The sequence below is a fragment of the Bufo gargarizans genome, chromosome 2, assembly GCF_014858855.1.
Source record: "Bufo gargarizans isolate SCDJY-AF-19 chromosome 2, ASM1485885v1, whole genome shotgun sequence".
Classification (NCBI taxonomy): domain Eukaryota; kingdom Metazoa; phylum Chordata; class Amphibia; order Anura; family Bufonidae; genus Bufo; species Bufo gargarizans.
The window spans coordinates 628566484-628583047 of record NC_058081.1 but is presented as its reverse complement, the minus strand read 5'-3'; the positions used below and the strand labels follow the sequence as shown (position 1 = coordinate 628583047).

Below are 16564 nucleotides of genomic sequence, written 5' to 3'. Positions count from 1 at the left end.
CGGGCAACCAGTTAAGTGACTGGCACAGACTAGTAGCATCAGTGTAGCGGGTAGACAGATAGATGAGCCTGGCTGCAGCATTTAGGTCAGACTGAAGGGGGGAGAGTTAAGTGAGAGGGAGACCGATTAGTAATGCATTGCAGTAATCAAGACGAGAATGAATCAAGGCAACAAGAGTTTTTGCCGTTTCCACCGTAAGAAAAGGGCAGATTCTGGTAATATTCTTGAGGTACAGACGACAAGAGCGTGTAAATGATTGAATATGGGGAACAAAGGAAAGATCTGAGTCAAATGTGTCCCCAAGACAGCAGGCATGTTGCACAGGAGTTATGATAGTGCTGCAATATCAAGTTTGGCTAGGTTAGTAGATAGGGGAAAAACAAGAAGTTCAGTTTTTTAGAGGTTTAGTTTTAGACACAGAGAGGACATGATGTTAGAGACCGCTGCCAGACAGTCACTGGTGTTTGAGTAAAGCAGGGGTGATGTCAGGGGATGAAGTGTATAGTTGGCTGTCGTCAGCATAGAGATGATACCGAAAGTCAAATCTACTGCTAGTCTGTCCGATGGGGGCTGTGTAGAGGGAGAAGAGTAGGGGACCTAGTACTGAGCCCTGAGGAACGCCAACATTAAGAGGAAGAGGAGAAGAAGAAGAGCCAGCGAATATACACTAAAGGAGCAGCCAGAGAGATAGGAAGAGAACTAAGAGAGTGCAGTGTCCTTAAGGCCAAATGAGTGAAGCATGGTGAGGAAGAGTTTATGGTCTATGGTATCAAACTCTGCAGCGAGATCCAGAAGAATCAGTAGAGAATAATCAACATTTCTTTTTGCTGTCAGGAGATCGTTAGAAACTTTAATAAGAACAGTTTCTGTAGAGTGAAGAGGGTGAAAGGCAGATTATAAGGGGTCAAGAAGAGAGTTTGCAGAGAGATTATTGATCGACAGTAGACAAGACGTTCAAGGAGTTTAGAGATGAAGGGGAGGTTAGAAGCAGGTCAGTACAGGGCTCCAGATGGCGACCATAATGGTCGCCAATGCGACTTAGAATTTACAAATAGCGACAAGACTTTTTGCGGGTCTTGTCGCCATTTGCGACTAGACCCGCCGCCGCAGCTCTGCCGTTGAACAGCGGCGGGGCAGAGGAGATTGATAGTTCTCTGCCCCGCCACCGCCGATGTTCTTCTCAGTGTGAGTCAGTGAGTCACAGCACACAATAGCAGAGCCGCTGGCAGCAGGGAGGGGAGGGGCTCGGGAGGAGTGTAATCTGATCCTAGAGTGGAAGCTGCTTCTGCCAGCCCCTCCCCTCCCCGCCCACCAACCAATCAGAGCTGAGGCAAGGCAAGCACTAGCAGCTCTGAGTCTGAGTCACTGACACAAGTACAGGGAGTCTAAGAAAGAATCGAATGAGTCACAGGTTAAAAGAATCTAAAGATCCGACTTAGTTAGTGACTCATTCGATTCTTTGAGTTAAAAGAACCGTGAGTCAGACTCTAGAATTCTGTGGAGTTTCTCCCTCCCCCCTATGCTGCTTCCGCCCCCAATAAGGAGAGAGACGAGAGGAGGAGGGGAGGGGCTGTGGCCACTGCGCCACCAATGAAGATAACTAACCTGTTAATACAAATACAGGAGGCGGGTGCCGGAATCAAATAGCCGACACCCGACCTCTATGACAGGGAGCTGCGATCAGCGGCAGTTGAGTTAACCCTTCAGGTGCGGTACCTGAGGGGTTAACTGCCGCTGATCGCAGCTCCCTGTTTTAGAGGTCGGGGGCCGGCACCCGCCTCCTGTATTTGTATAAGAAACATTGGTGGCACAGTGCACCCCCCAACACCCCAGTATAAGAAACATTGGTGGCACCGTGCGCCCCCCAACACCCCAGTATAAGAAACATTGATGGCTCCGTGGGAAGTGCCAATGAGGGTTAAAAAAAAATTAACTCACCTCCTCCAGTTGATCGCGTAGCTGCCGGTCTCCTGTTCTTTCTTCAGGACCTGTGGTGACGTCACTGAGCTCATCACATGGTCCATTACCATGGTGATGGATCATGTGATGTATCATGTGATGAGCACAGTGATGTCACCACAGGTCCTTTGACAGGTCCTGAAGAAAGAACAGGAGACGATCAATTGGAGGAGGTGAGTTAATATTTTTTTTATTTTTTAACCCTCATTGGCACTGCCCACTGCACCACCAATGTTTATTATATTGAGGAGGGGCACACTGCGCCACCAATTTTTATTATACTGGGGTGTTGGGGGGATGCACTGCACCACCAATGTTTATTATATTGGGGAGGCGCACTGCGCCACCAATGTTTATTATATTGGGGGGGGGCGCACTGCGCCTCCAATGTTTATTATATTGGGGGGGCACACTGCGCCACCAATGTTTATTATATTGGGGGGGGGCGCACTGCGCCTCCAATGTTTATTATATTGGGGGGGCACACTGCGCCACCAATGTTTATTATACTGGGGTGTTGGGGGGCAGCACTGCGCCACCAATGTTTATTATATTGACCTTCTACTAAGCATTCTGTATTAAAGAATGCTATTATTTTCCCTTATAACCATGTCATAAGGGAAAATAATACAGTGAATAGACTTTCATCCTAGCAACCATGTGTGAAAATCGCACCGCATCCGCACTTGCTTGCAATTTTCACGCAGCCCCATTAACTTCTATGGGGCCTGCGTTGGTGAAAAACGCACAACATAGAGCATGCTGCGATTTTCACGCAACGCTCAAGTGATGTGTGAAAATCACCGCTCATGTGCACAGCCCCATAGAAGTGAATGGGTCTGGATTTAATGCAGGTGCATTCCGGTATTTTGAATGCCAGATCTGGAACTAATACATTCCTATGGAGAAAAATGCTGGATCCGGCATTCAGGCAAATCTTCAGTTTTTTTTCGCCGGAGATAAAATTGTAGCATGCTGCTGTTTTATCTTTTGCCTGATCAGTCAAAATGACTGAAATTAAGACATCCTGATGCATCCTGAACGGATTGCTCTCCATTCAGAATGCATGGTGATATGCCTGATCAGTTCTTTTCTGGTATAGAGCCCCTAGGACGGAACTCTATGCCGGAAAAGAAAAACGCTAGTGTGACAGTACCCTAAAATATTAAGTTTAAATCCCCCCTTTCCCAATTTTACATATAAAATATATAAGCAATAAATAAATAAATAAACATATTACACAGCGCTGTCCAAACTATTAAATTATTAAAAAATATCTCTTATGCGGTGAGCATTCGCCATTTTTTGGTCACCTTGTCACCCCAAAAAATAGGATCGGACTGTTCTTCTATGGGCCAAATGTTTTATAAAATGCAAAATGCACGCGGCTTTTTTTTTTTTTTTGCGCGGTATTGAGTATCGCAATACTTTTTTATGGTGACGAAAGCGAATCAGAATTTTGGTATCAAAACAACCCTACGCCGATCTGATCGGAGTAGTGTTGTCACGATACCAAAATTTTGATTCGGTTTCGATTTGGCGACTAAAAATTTGATTTGGCTCCTAAATTTTTCAGTTCAGGAGCCAATGGCTACTTGGTCTTTTTTTTAGTCTGGAGCAGGTTGATGGTCGATTTTTTTTTTTTTTTACTTGAAATTGAAAGTTTAATTATTTTAATGTTAAGGAAACACTTTTTTTGTCCCAAAAATTCAAGTTAAACTTTTGAGGATCTGATCCCTTTTCCAATGCAGTACAATACATGCTATAGTGTACTGCATTGGAACTGTCTGTTTTACACTGACAATTGCCTATGAGATAGTGTTAAGCGAATCAAAGTCAAACTAATTAACTTTGATCCGAACTTCAAGAAAAACTTAATTTGTCGAATTTCCTCTCGCTTCGTGAATCAATTTTCCCGGAAATGGCGGTAAAAACAAAAATAAATAAATACATAGTCGCCTCGTTTGCATGCGAAGAGGCCGTCACGGCCATTTTGTTTGAAGATACAGCGCAAAATCTCGTGTAGAGTGAAATCACTTTGCCATGCAAGATTTGTGCAGTGTCTTTAATCTCTCTACGATGAGATGTTAGCAGCCATCAGCACAGGGAGCCAATGGGTAGAGAGAAGGAGCTCTCGGCGGTCAGCATTGGTTAATACCAGTCCAGTAACAGCCAGCCCCCTGCCACTGATCGGGCAAGCACAGCTCCTGTGCCCAAAGGTCGGGAAGTGAGTTTGGACTTTTACCTTATGCCCTTATTTATGTGGTGTAGCCTTTGAGTTCTGCACATTTGATCGCTATTGATTTCACTGCTGAGCAAATACAAAGGAGATTATAGCACAAATTCCATAGGTCAGAGAACAGACAAAGGCAAAACATGTGCCCCAGGTGAGGCTTGAACGCTCAACCGCAGCATCACTCAGAAGTTACTGTCTTATTGTCACGGCAGACAGGATACAAGATACACAGGATATAAAAAAACAAGTGTCTAGGCAAGAAGCTGGGGATAGAGGTCACCACCTGACAAATCCCTACCAGCTTTCCCTAGACTTCTATGCCCACATTCAGACCCTGAAGATGGGAATAACGTGTCCTCGTGCCTGGGCTGAAGATTCCCTAGAATCCCTAAGATGGTGGAAGGGGGAAAGAGGCAGCCTGCTCCCTCAGGACCTGGAGGGGGCAGAAAACCACAAGAAAACAAAACCAACTTATCTTTTACTGAGCAGGATCGATCCTTCCTTGCTTCCCAAAACAAAGCTACACATGCGCTGCTAACCTCGCAGACCTCCGCACATAGCCTTAGCAGGGCATGACACTTATATGTACCACGCGCTAACCGATTGGTAGTATCAGGTTTGGATAATGTATGAAGGTATTTCATAAATGTTTTATGGCAGAATTATCTAGATACTAAATGGTAGTGTCAATATTTTGTGGGCATTGTTTGTAATGCATGGCAGTATTTAGATACAAACATTCAGGTAAAATTGCATATGATTTATATCTGTATTTACATATTACAGGAGCAACTATTAACAAGCGGGAGGACCCTACTTTACTGCCGAGGGTCCCATGCTTCAGGTGAAACTAGTTCTTAAAAGATGGTATAATGTACCTGTCAGAATTACAGTGCATCTATATTTTATGAGAAAACACTGTCCTAGATGTATTAATGTATCTTCACCTAGTATTTTTTCAATTTTTACTGACTTGATAAATAAAGGGTGTGGCATTTGCTCCAAAAATGCACCACAGTTCTGATGTAAAATTCTGTCTGAAACCAAGCCAACCAATAATTGGTAAAAAGTTATACAAAAGTGTCTATCCCTGCCACTAGCATGGGCGGGGGCGCCAAACTACAAGGGGGCTTCTGGTAGCCTGAGCACTTTAACAGACAATACCATTCTATATGTGGCAGGCAGTGCAATGTGCATTGACTGAATGGTAATGGTAGGGTGCACGCAGTGTGCTGCCAGGGGGCTTTGCTAGAGCCTCAAAAGATCCAGGGCCCAAGCCCCAATGAATATGGCCCAGTTCTCGAACTCCCCCCTGCACACCGCATTTTGCTGTACTCACTATACAGCAGCACATACCTGTCACATCCAGGGCCTCCCAGGTGACGTCTTCTCAGATGTAGATCTCACCATATTCTCCATACAGTCTGAACAACTTCTGTCAGCCGCCTCGTCTCTGCAGAGTGTGACACACGGACATCTTAGCTTTCTCACATTTCTATCATCATCCCCCAACCTGGAGTTCCATAGTGTTATCCTGCTGCTCGCTGTGCTCCCCAATACCTCCAAACACTATCCTGAAGAAATATGAGTGCCCCCATAGTAATAGTGCTCCTCATAGCCCCACCAATAAAAATTCCTTTCTAGAATGCCCTCATTAGTAATACTGCCCCTTACAGTGCCCCCAACCGTGATAACGCTCCCCAAGAGTGCCACCATTACTAGAAGAGCCCTCCAGTATTAAGACTAGAGGGAGAGGACGGGCATTATAATTTATGGGGGCACTACAGAGATGATTATAACTCCGGGGGCTACGGTAGGAGGTATTATACTTACAGGGAACACTGCAGGGAACATTATAAATACTGTGGGCAGTGGTGGAGGACATTACTACTACTCAGGGCTCTATAGAAGTGCCTTATAGATTATAAGAGGTGCCCTATAGGGAGGCCTTATTAGTACTGAGGGCACTGTAGGGAGCCTTATTACCACTGGGGATACTTTTTGGGGGGGCTTGCGCTTGGCAGTGAGCCCGGTGATGTCACTGGCACTAATGGACATACTTTAGCGCTGCCTTAGCCTGTAAAATGGCTAGGGCGGCGCTTAAGCCGCCCATCAGTGCCGGTCGGTGTTGGGCTCATGTTCATATGTGCCTGCATTATAAAAAAAAAAAAGAATATTTGAATATATGCAAATGATCCCCTAGGAGCAACAGGGGCGTTACCATTACACCTAAAGGTTCTGCTGTCTCTGCAACTGCCGCTCGCTGTCTACTTTGACAGGGACTGGCAGTAAAAATGTCATCACACCTGGCCATGTTAGAGTGCAGAGGGCGCGGCAGTTACAGAGAGAGCGGAGCCTCTAGGTGTAATGGTAACGTCCCCGGTTGTATATAATAAAACATCATTTTTCTCAGCAATGCAGGCACATAAGAACATAGTACCAACACAGATGCCTTCAGCTGCCAAGCGCACACGTAACAGGTCAGTCCTTTAATTGTCCAAGTGTATGAGGGAGCCCTGAGGGATGGCTGAAGGCCTAGGGAGCATTTTACCATCAGCTATGGACTTCATTGGGGGGAGAAAGCTGGCACTATAGTGCCTAGGGCAGCATCAAATCTAAGTATGGACCAGGCTCCACGGCAGTAGCAGGATGTAGTCTCAGACATTACACTGCTGGTCTGTGTAGGAGGAGGAGCGGTGCGGCCGGGAATCTGCTGTGCTCCTCCTCCTACACAGACCAGCAGAGCAATGTGTGACACTACATCCTGCTACTGCTGTGGAGCGCCAGCGGCTGAACTGTGATCATGAGGAACTAGGTGAGTATATTATTTTAACTTCCTGTGAAGGGGACACATATCTGACAATTACTAATGTGAAGGGGACACATATCTGGACATAACTACAATGTACTGGCACAAAGGGGGAATAATTACTATGTGGGGGCATTAAGGGGACTGAGTGTGTATAGTAATGCTTTGGGCAGAGTTAGAGGCGTGACCTAGTATGAAAGAAATATATATACATATTGTAAACATATTCACAAGATGTTTTTTATTTGCACATAAATGTTTATATTTGTATGTGTGGTTGGGGGAAGGGGGGGCAGGTACATCCTTTGCACAGGGCCCAGGGGCCCTTTGCTGCCTGTGTCCGCCCCTGATCAGCTCATTACAAACAGAGTAATGTGTAGCCTTAACCCCTTAAGGACGCAGGGCGTATCTGTACGCCCTATTTCCCGAGTCCTTAAGGATTCAGGGCGTACCGGTACGTCCTAACTTTAAATGCAGATTCCGGCGCCGCGGGGGTTAATGGAAACGGGATGCCGGCTGAAATCATTCAGCCGGCATCCTGTGACAACGCCAGGGGGGGTCATGTGACCCCCCCCATCGGCGATCGCCGCAAACCGCAGGTCAATTCAGACCTGCGGTTTCTGCGCTTTTTGCAGTTTCTGATCCCCGCGGTCCCTGACCGCGGGGATCAGAAACTTTAGTGTACCTCAAATATAGATTTTACATCCCCCCTGCACCCCTGCATGATTTTTTGCCGGCGGGTGGTGCAGGGGGGGGAGTTGTGGGCGGTGGGGGCGGTGCGGGAGGCGGGCGGTGCGGCAGGCGGGATCGCGATCCCCCGCCCGCCTCCCCTTGAAAATTCGTTGGTGTAGAGTGGGTATACCAGGGTGCCAGCACATTGCTGGCACCCTGGTATAAACGGCTGACATCGGTGATGCGATGTCAGCCGTTTAACCCTTTCCATACAGCGGTCCGTACGGACCGCTGTATGGAAAAAGTTAACAGTAAGAAGTAGCTCCCTCCCTCTCCCATCGGGGGGCTGCAGTGCCTTTGCAGCCCCCCGAATGGAGAGGGAGAGAGCTCCCAGACAGCCCCCCGAAGCCCCGTCCTTACCCTTCCCCGTCTGCGCAGTTCTGACCACTACTGAGCAGATGGGGAAGGTTCCCATGGCAACAGGACGCCTTCTCAGGCGTCCTGCTGTCCATGGTGCTGAACAGATCTGTGCTGAAGGCAGAGATCTGTTCAAAGTGTAAGTAAAATACAGTACTGTACAATATATATTGTACTGTACTGTATTATACAGACATCAGACCCACTGGATCTTCAAGAACCAAATGGGTCTGGGTCAAAAAAAAAAGTGAAAAAAAAGTAAAAATCAAAAAAACACATTTATCACTGAATAAAAATGAAAAAAATAAAATTCCCTACACATGTTTGGTATCGCCGCGTCCGTAATGACCTGATCTATAAAACGGTCATGTTACTTTCCCCGCACGGTGAACGCCATAAAAAAAAAAAACTATTAGGAAATTGAAATTTTGCCCACCTTACTTCCCAAAAAAGGTAATAAAAGTGATCAAAAAAGTCGCATGTACGCCAAAATAGTACCAATCAAACCGTCATCTCATCCCGCAAAAATCATACCCTACCCAAAATAATTGCCAAAAAACTGAAAAAACTATGGCTCTCAGACTATGGAAACACTAAAACATGATTTTTTTTGTTTCAAAAATGAAATCATTGTGTAAAACTTAAATAAATAAAACAAAGTATACATATTAGGTATCACCGCGTCCGTATCGACCGGCTCTATAAAAATATCACATGACCTAACCCCTCAGGTGACCACTGTAAAAAAATAAAAATAAAAACGGTGTAAAAAAAGCCATTTTGTCATCTTACGTCACAATAAAGTGTAATAGCAAGCGATCAAAAAGTCATGTGCACCCCAAAATAGGGCCAATCAAACCGTCATCTCATCCCGCAAAAAATGAGACCCTACTTAAAATAATCGCCCAAAAACTGAAAAAACTATGGCTCTTAGACTATGGAGACACTAAAACATTTTTTTTGTTTTAAAAATGAAATCATTGTGTAAAACTTACATAAATAAAAAAAATTGTATACATATTAGGTATCGCCGCGTCCGTGACAACCTGCTCTATAAAATTACCACATGATCTAACCTGTCAGATGAATGTTGTAAATAACAAAAAAAAAACGTGCCAAAAAATCTATTTCTTGTTACCTTGCCACACAAAAAAGTGTAATATAGAGCAACCAAAAATCATGTGTACCCTAAACTAGTACCAACAAAACTGCCACCCTATCCCGTAGTTTCTAAAATGGGGTCACTTTTTTGGAGTTTATACTCTGGGGGTGCATCAGGGGGACTTCAAATGGGACATGGTGTAAAAAAAAACAGTCCAGCAAAATCTGCCTTACAAAAACCGTATGGCATTCCTTTCCTTCTGCGCCCTGCCGTGTGCCCGTACAGCGGTTTACGAACACATATGGGGTGTTTCTGTAAACTACAGAATCAGCGCCATAAATAATGAGTTTTGTTTGGCTGTTAACCCTTGCTTTGTAATTGGAAAAAAAAAATTAAAATGGAAAATCTTTCAAAAAAGTGAAATTTTGAAATTGTATCTCTATTTTCCAAATAAATCTTGTGCAACACCTAAAGGGTTAACAAAGTTTGTAAAATCAGTTTTGAATACCTTGAGGGGTGTAGTTTCTTAGATGGGGTCACTTTTATAGAGTTTCTACTCTAGGGATGCATCAGGGGGGCTTCAAATGGGACATGGTGTCAAAAAACCAGTCCAGCAAAATCTGGCTTCCAAAAACCATACGGCGCACCTTTCACTCTACGCCCCGCTGTGTGGCCGTACAGCAGTTTACGGCCACATATGGGGTGTTTCTGTAAACTACAGAATCCGGGCCATAAATAATGAGTTTTGTTTGGCTGTTAACCCTTGCTTTGCAACTGGAAAAAAAATATTAAAATGGAAAATCTGCCAAAAAAGTGAAATTTTGAAATTGTATCTCTATTTTCCATTAAATCTTGTGCAACATCTAAAGGGTTAACAAAGTTTCTAAAATCCAGTTTTGAATACCTTGAGGGGTGTACTTTCTTAGATGGGGTCACTTTTATGGAGTTTCTACTCTAGGGGTGCATCAGGGGGCTTCAAATGGGACATGGTGTCAAAAAAACAGTCCAGCAAAATCTGCCTTCCAAAAACCATACGGCGCACCTTTCACTCTACGCCCCGCTGTGTGGCCGTACAGTAGTTTACGGCCACATATGGGGTGTTTCTGTAAACGGCAGAGTCAGGGCAATAAAGATACAGTCTTGTTTGGCTGTTAACCCTTGCTTTGTTAGTGGAAAAAATGGGTTAAAATGGAAAATTAGGCAAAAAAATGAAATTCTCAAATTTCATCCCCATTTGCCAATAACTCTTGTGCAACACCTAAAGGGTTAACAAAGTTTGTAAAATCAGTTTTGAATACCTTGAGGGGTGTAGTTTATAGAATGGGGTCATTTTTGGGCGGTTTCTATTATGTAAGCCTCGCAAAGTGACTTCAGAGCTGTAGTGGTCCCTAAAAATTGGGTTTTTGTAAATTTCAGAAAAATTTCAAGATTTGCTTCTAAACTTCTAAGCCTTGTAACATCCCCAAAAAATAAAATATCATTCCCAAAATGCTACAAACATGAAGTAGACATATGGGGAATGTAAAGTCATCACAATTTTTGGGGGTATTACTATGTATTACAGAAGTAGAGAAACTGAAACTTTGAAATTTGCAAATTTTTCAAAATTTTTGGTAAATATGGTTTTTTTTATGCAAAAAATTCACTTTTTTGACCCAATTTTAGCAGTGTCATGAAGTACAATATGTGACGAAAAAACAATCTCAGAACGGCCTGGATAAGTCAAAGTGTTTTAAAGTTATCAGCACTTAAAGTGACACTGGTCAGATTTGCAAAAAATGGCCAAGTCCTTAAGGTGAAATAGGGCTGAGTCCTTAAGGGGTTAAAAACCTATCCAAACTCCTCCTCCTCTCTGCTGGCTGTGATAATGAATTACTATGCTAGTGAATCACTCCACTGACCCATTGAAACGACACCTCAGACGAACAACATACAAAATAAGCAAAAATAAATAACATCTATACAAAAATCGGATGTGCAACAAAGATCGATGCAAATATCACTTGCTTGTAGAAAATCATCGCAAATTCCCAGTCTGTAAGAAAATGCTAAATCAACCCAGAAATGAACATATTAACTCATAAGCATAATAAACATAGATCTTATATCAGATGAGTAATTTCATATTCTCGATTCAATCCCCTGGATTGCAATGTCCCCAGAGTATTAATCCAGAACGCCTCTCTGCACAACAGTTGTGATTTAAGGTCACCTCCTCTTCTATGTCCACTAACTTGCTCCAAGACCTGGAATCTAAGTTGAGAGATCGAATTACGTGATTTATGGAAGTGAGCCGGTAATGGTAACAGCAAATTGCCAGTACGTATGTTTGACTTGTGTTTACATATGCGATCCCTAATCGATTGTATCGTTTCCCCTATGTAAGTCAAGCCACACGGGCACTTGATCATATATACTACATTAGCTGAATCCCAGGTAAAAAAAAACTTTCATTTTGTATGTCCTTCCAGTATGGGGGTGGTGAAAAAATCTCCCTTGATTATATGCGAACATTGCGCGCAATGCAGACATGGATAAGTGCCGTTGACTGCCCAATAATCTTTGTCGCAATGTAGTCTTCATTGTACCAATGTCTGCATGGACCAACAGATCTCGATAATTAGTCCCGCACTTGTTACAAATGAATGGAGGGTTTTTAAACACCATTATCTGTGGATATGACTTATTTAAAAGTGACCAATGTTTCCGAACAATGTTATCAAATCGTTTATTGAATACATGAAACTTATGAATAAATGGGATACGTAAGGTGTTATCCCTTTTCTTGGTCTGTGTACAGACCGTTGTCGCTTCCCCAAGGACCCGCTCCGTATAACCTCTTGATTTAAATCTATCCAGCATTTCTTCTACCCTCTGCTCCTGCACCTGTTAATCAGACACTATACGTTTAACCCCTTTTGTATTTGGGATCTAGGAATGTTTTTTTTTTTTTAAGAGACCGGGTGTGCACTGGTATAATATAGTACACTATTCTTATCAGTATCCTTTCAAAAAAGGTCTGTATGTAAAAAGCCTTCTTCATCTTTGATAGCCAAGGTATCCAAAAAACTCACTTGTTTTTGATCATATGTCATTGTGAATTTCAGTGTAGTACAAATTTCATTCAGGTATGCAAAGAAGGTAGCGAGGGGCTCGAGTGGCCCCGCCCATACGCAAAACACATCATCTATATATCTTTTCCATAATAAGGCAAATTTCCGATAATCAGGATTTGGGTATACAGTATATGTATCTCCTCAATTGATGCGATAAATGCGTTTGCGTAGGGCGGGGCCACATTCGAGCCCATCGCGGTCCCGCGTCGCTGCAATTAGAAAGTATCACCAAACATAAAATAATTTTCAAAAAGAACCAATTGTAACAGCTTCAGAAAAAGCTCTCGTTGTATATCATCATATTCACTCTCATGTAGCGATCGTGACACTGCCACCACACCCCCCTCATGGTCAATGGAGGTGTAGAGGCTCACCACATCGATAGTTACCAACCATCTTTTGGAATTTGATGGAGACCTTTAATCATGTCAAGGAAATGCAACGTATCCAGCAGAAAAGAGGTTTTAAAAACTTTCTCTAATACTATTGCTAGTGGAGACAGGATAGAATTCATTGACGCCACTATAGGGCATCCAGGTGGATCTATAGGGGTTTTATGCACCTTCGAGAGGACATAAAATATCAGCGTCATCGGTGAATAGTTTATCAAGAATTCACTCATTTTATCATCAATCACTCCCAAAGGTGTAAAATGATGTACCACAGCAGGTATTTTATTCTTGATCCGAAACATCGGATCCCTGTCTAATACCGCATATGTATCAAAATCAGAAAGCTGACATTCAACCTCCTTGACATACTTAGCCCTATCCATGATTACCACAGAACCCCCCTTGTCCGCAGGCTTTATGATCAGGCTTTTATAATCCACCAGTGATTGAATAGCCTGTTTTTCTAGGGGTGTAGTATTACTTGTCATATGTAGTTCTCCTCTTCTTATTGAGTCCATTAAAATCTATGTATCCATTGTCTCCAAATATATATAAGTCTCTGGTGGGTGTAGATTTTTTGTTGGCATATATCTACTTCTCATTCTCAACCCCAGGTCTGTTAACTTTATTATACCTGTTGCTTTATCTGGGTTATCAATCACATGATCTTCAGAAACAAATGCGTTATCAGCAAAATGTGCCTTTAGGCCTCATGCACACGACCGTGCTGTTTTTTTGCGGTCTGCAAACGGCAGATACGGAAGCGCCCGTATTCCTTCCGCAATTTGCGGAACGGGCGGCCCATTGTAGAAATGCCTATTCTTGTCCGCAAAACGGACAAGAATAGGACAGGTTATATTTTTTTTTGCGGCCCTGCATCTTTTTTTGCTGTCCGCATCTTTTGCGGCCCCATTGAAGTTAATGGGTCTGCACCCGAGCCGCAAAAAATGCGGCTCGGATGTAGACCACAAAAACAGTCGTGTGCATGAGGCCCTAGTCTTATCCTCCTGAAAAACTGCTGCAAATCAATGTCCATCTGAAAACTATCAAATTGAGAAACTGGGCTGAAAGACAAGCCCTTCTCTAAAGCATGTGATAGTGTTGGGGTTAATGCTTTAGAGGACAGATTAACAGAGATGGCATCCTACCTGGGATCGCGTCTGTATGTTCAGTGGAGTCATTCCCTGGCCGTCGATGTTTGCGACCCGCCCTACGTTTCCTCCTGGTGGTCGTCAGCCATTTCCCCTCTGAAAAAAGGGCGTGATTCTTTCGACCCAGCTGACTCGCTTCCAGAAATTGTTGAATAATAATTCTTTCCGGTAGGTCTCTTGTAACCCGGAACGCTGTGAGGATTCTTGCCATTTATACACTTTATTCAATAAATAATCCTCGTTATCACGCAAAAATTTAGACCTCTTCTTTTCCTCCTCTTCTTTTTTGTAATTGTAGATATAATTATTCACTGTGTCTTTCAACTTGGAAAATTCATCAGTATCAAGGCAATCCTGCAACTGGCGTTCAGTGGTCTCAAGTTGATCTTTAATCTCTATTATCGCTTTCTGTAGGCGATCCACTGTAAGTAATATTAAGTCCAAGGAACATTTATTAATGATTTTTTTTCCCAATATGTATCTGTATTGATGTAATAAAGAAAGAGATGCTTTAAAGACAAAGAGCGTCCGCTGGGATTTTTTGCTACATTTCCATTGGAGTGATTCCTTTACCGTGCTGACAAACTGGAAGTCAGGTGCTGACCATTTTTGCAAGTTACCCTCCAAAATACAGTCCTATGTAAATAACATCACTCCCCTCTGTTCAGCCTCTCCAATATACAGTCCAATGTAAATAACACTATTTCCCTCCGCCATAGAGTCCAATGTAAATACCATCACACCATCTCTCAGCCCGATCCAATATACAGTCCCATGTAAATAACATCCCTCTCTATCTACAGCCCCCTCCAAAATACCGTCCCATGTAAATAACATCACCTCCTCTCCAGCCGCCCTTCAACATACAGTCCGAAGTAAATAATATCACCCCCTTTTCAGCAGCCTCCATCATGCAATCCCATGTAAACATCACCCCCTCAACATTCAGTCGCATATAAATAACATCATTCACCCCCACCAGCCACCTTCAACATACAGTCCCATGTAAATAACGTTGCCTCTCAACATTCAGTTCCATGTAAATAACATCACTCCTTCCCTCAGACCCCTGTAACATTCAGTTCCATGTAAATAACATCACTCCCTCCCACAGCCGCCATCAACATACAGTCCCATGTAAATAACATTACTGCCTCCCCAGACCCTTCCGACTTGCATTCCCATGTAAATAACATCACTCCCTACCAGAGCCGCCTCCAACATTCAGTCCCATGTAAATAACATCATCCCCTTCCACAGCCGCCTTCAACATACAGTCCCATGTAAATAACATCACCCTGCCCCAGCCCCCTCCAACACTCAGTCCCATGTAAATAACATCACTCCCTTCCACAGCCCCGTCTAACATACAGTCCCATGTAAATAACAATAGTCCCTTCTACAGCCACCATCAACATACAGTCCCATGTAAATAACATGACCCCCTCCCCAGCCACCTCCAACATACAGTCCCATGTAAATAACATCCCTCCCTTCAGCCTAACATACAGTCCCAGTTAAATAACCACAACTCCCAGTATTGCTCTGCCTTTCCCTTCACTTACCTCTCCTCATGTAGCAGACATCACCACAGCTTCTTCCCCCAGGTCTTCTCCTCTTCATTGCCGTCCTCTCCTGCACTGGTCACATGATGTTGACATCATCGCAGGTCCTTCTCAACCACTGCCTGCTTTACTGGTCACATGACCTGTGATGTCACCACAGGTCCTTCAGATCTTCCTCTGCATTAGATTCAATTGTATTGCCATCCTGAGGACAGCAATACAGTTGTATCTAGCTGGCAGGCAGGACATTCTGGGCCTGAGACAAAACAACAGGGGCCCAGACCCCGAATGTTTTAACCTTGCAACGCCCCTGGTGCTGCCTGAGATACAGTGAATGGAATTTACTCCCCCTTACGAGGCACACTGCTCGCAGGCTGCCTCAGCATCAGGACGCAGGAGAGGAGAGAAGAGGAGGAGACGCTTACACAGTATGATATTTTTTCTCCTTTGAGGCAAAAACCATATTTCCCACCTCCTTGTGTAGTACCCCAGAGCGGGCACTACCATTCCTTCAACCTGCTACTGTCTCTAATAGGCTAACCAATATCTGATTCCAGGTCCTTTGATATTATGACTTAATAGCATTGCTATGTAACTGTTATTCAATGTATTGTATACATTGTGTCTGGTTTACCAGCAGGTGTCAGTGTGTCTGGCAGTGAGCTATAGGTAGAATGGAACTAACTATTCCATTCTCTTCCCCTCTTTGTCCAGATCTTCCAAGGGGAGTGGCGTCTTGCCTGTTCAGGAGGATATGAGAGTTGGAAGGAGAGGAAACATGGCACAGTGGGGGCAGCTCCCCCCTCTTGCAGTAGGAGTCTTCCAGGGGAAGCAGCCCATAGAACACCCGGACTTCTTGCAGTTCATAAACTGAGTATTACGAGGGGGCCAACAGCCAAAGGCACCCCACTCAAAGATACCAGAACTGCTAAAAAGCCTACATACCAGACGAAGCCAGAGATTAGTACAGTAGAGAAAGACAAAGCACCTGAGATGATCTGCCAGTGCACCCCAAAACCTGCTGGAGCCAGAGACAGATAAAATATTATCTGAATGCAAGTTAAACTTTATCAAGTCTGGACTCAGCTTATTCCTTCATCTACAGCTCCTTTGAATGCTGCGGAGCCTAACCCTGGGAAGCGACG

At 43.8% G+C, this 16564-nt stretch overlaps 1 protein-coding gene across 1 annotated transcript in view; it reads right to left on the bottom strand.

Annotated features, from left to right (window-relative positions):
- Nucleotides 1-13890, bottom strand: part of LOC122926857 (transcription factor HES-5-like) — a 28082-nt gene extending 14192 nt beyond the window's left edge. The window contains exons 1-2 of the mRNA XM_044278361.1: nt 13852-13890; nt 5552-5648 (exon numbers count right to left, since the gene is read on the bottom strand). The gene's annotated coding sequence lies outside the window, so the exon portion shown is untranslated. The remainder of the gene's footprint in view (nt 1-5551; nt 5649-13851) is intronic.
- Between the last annotated feature and the right edge of the window lie 2674 nt (nt 13891-16564).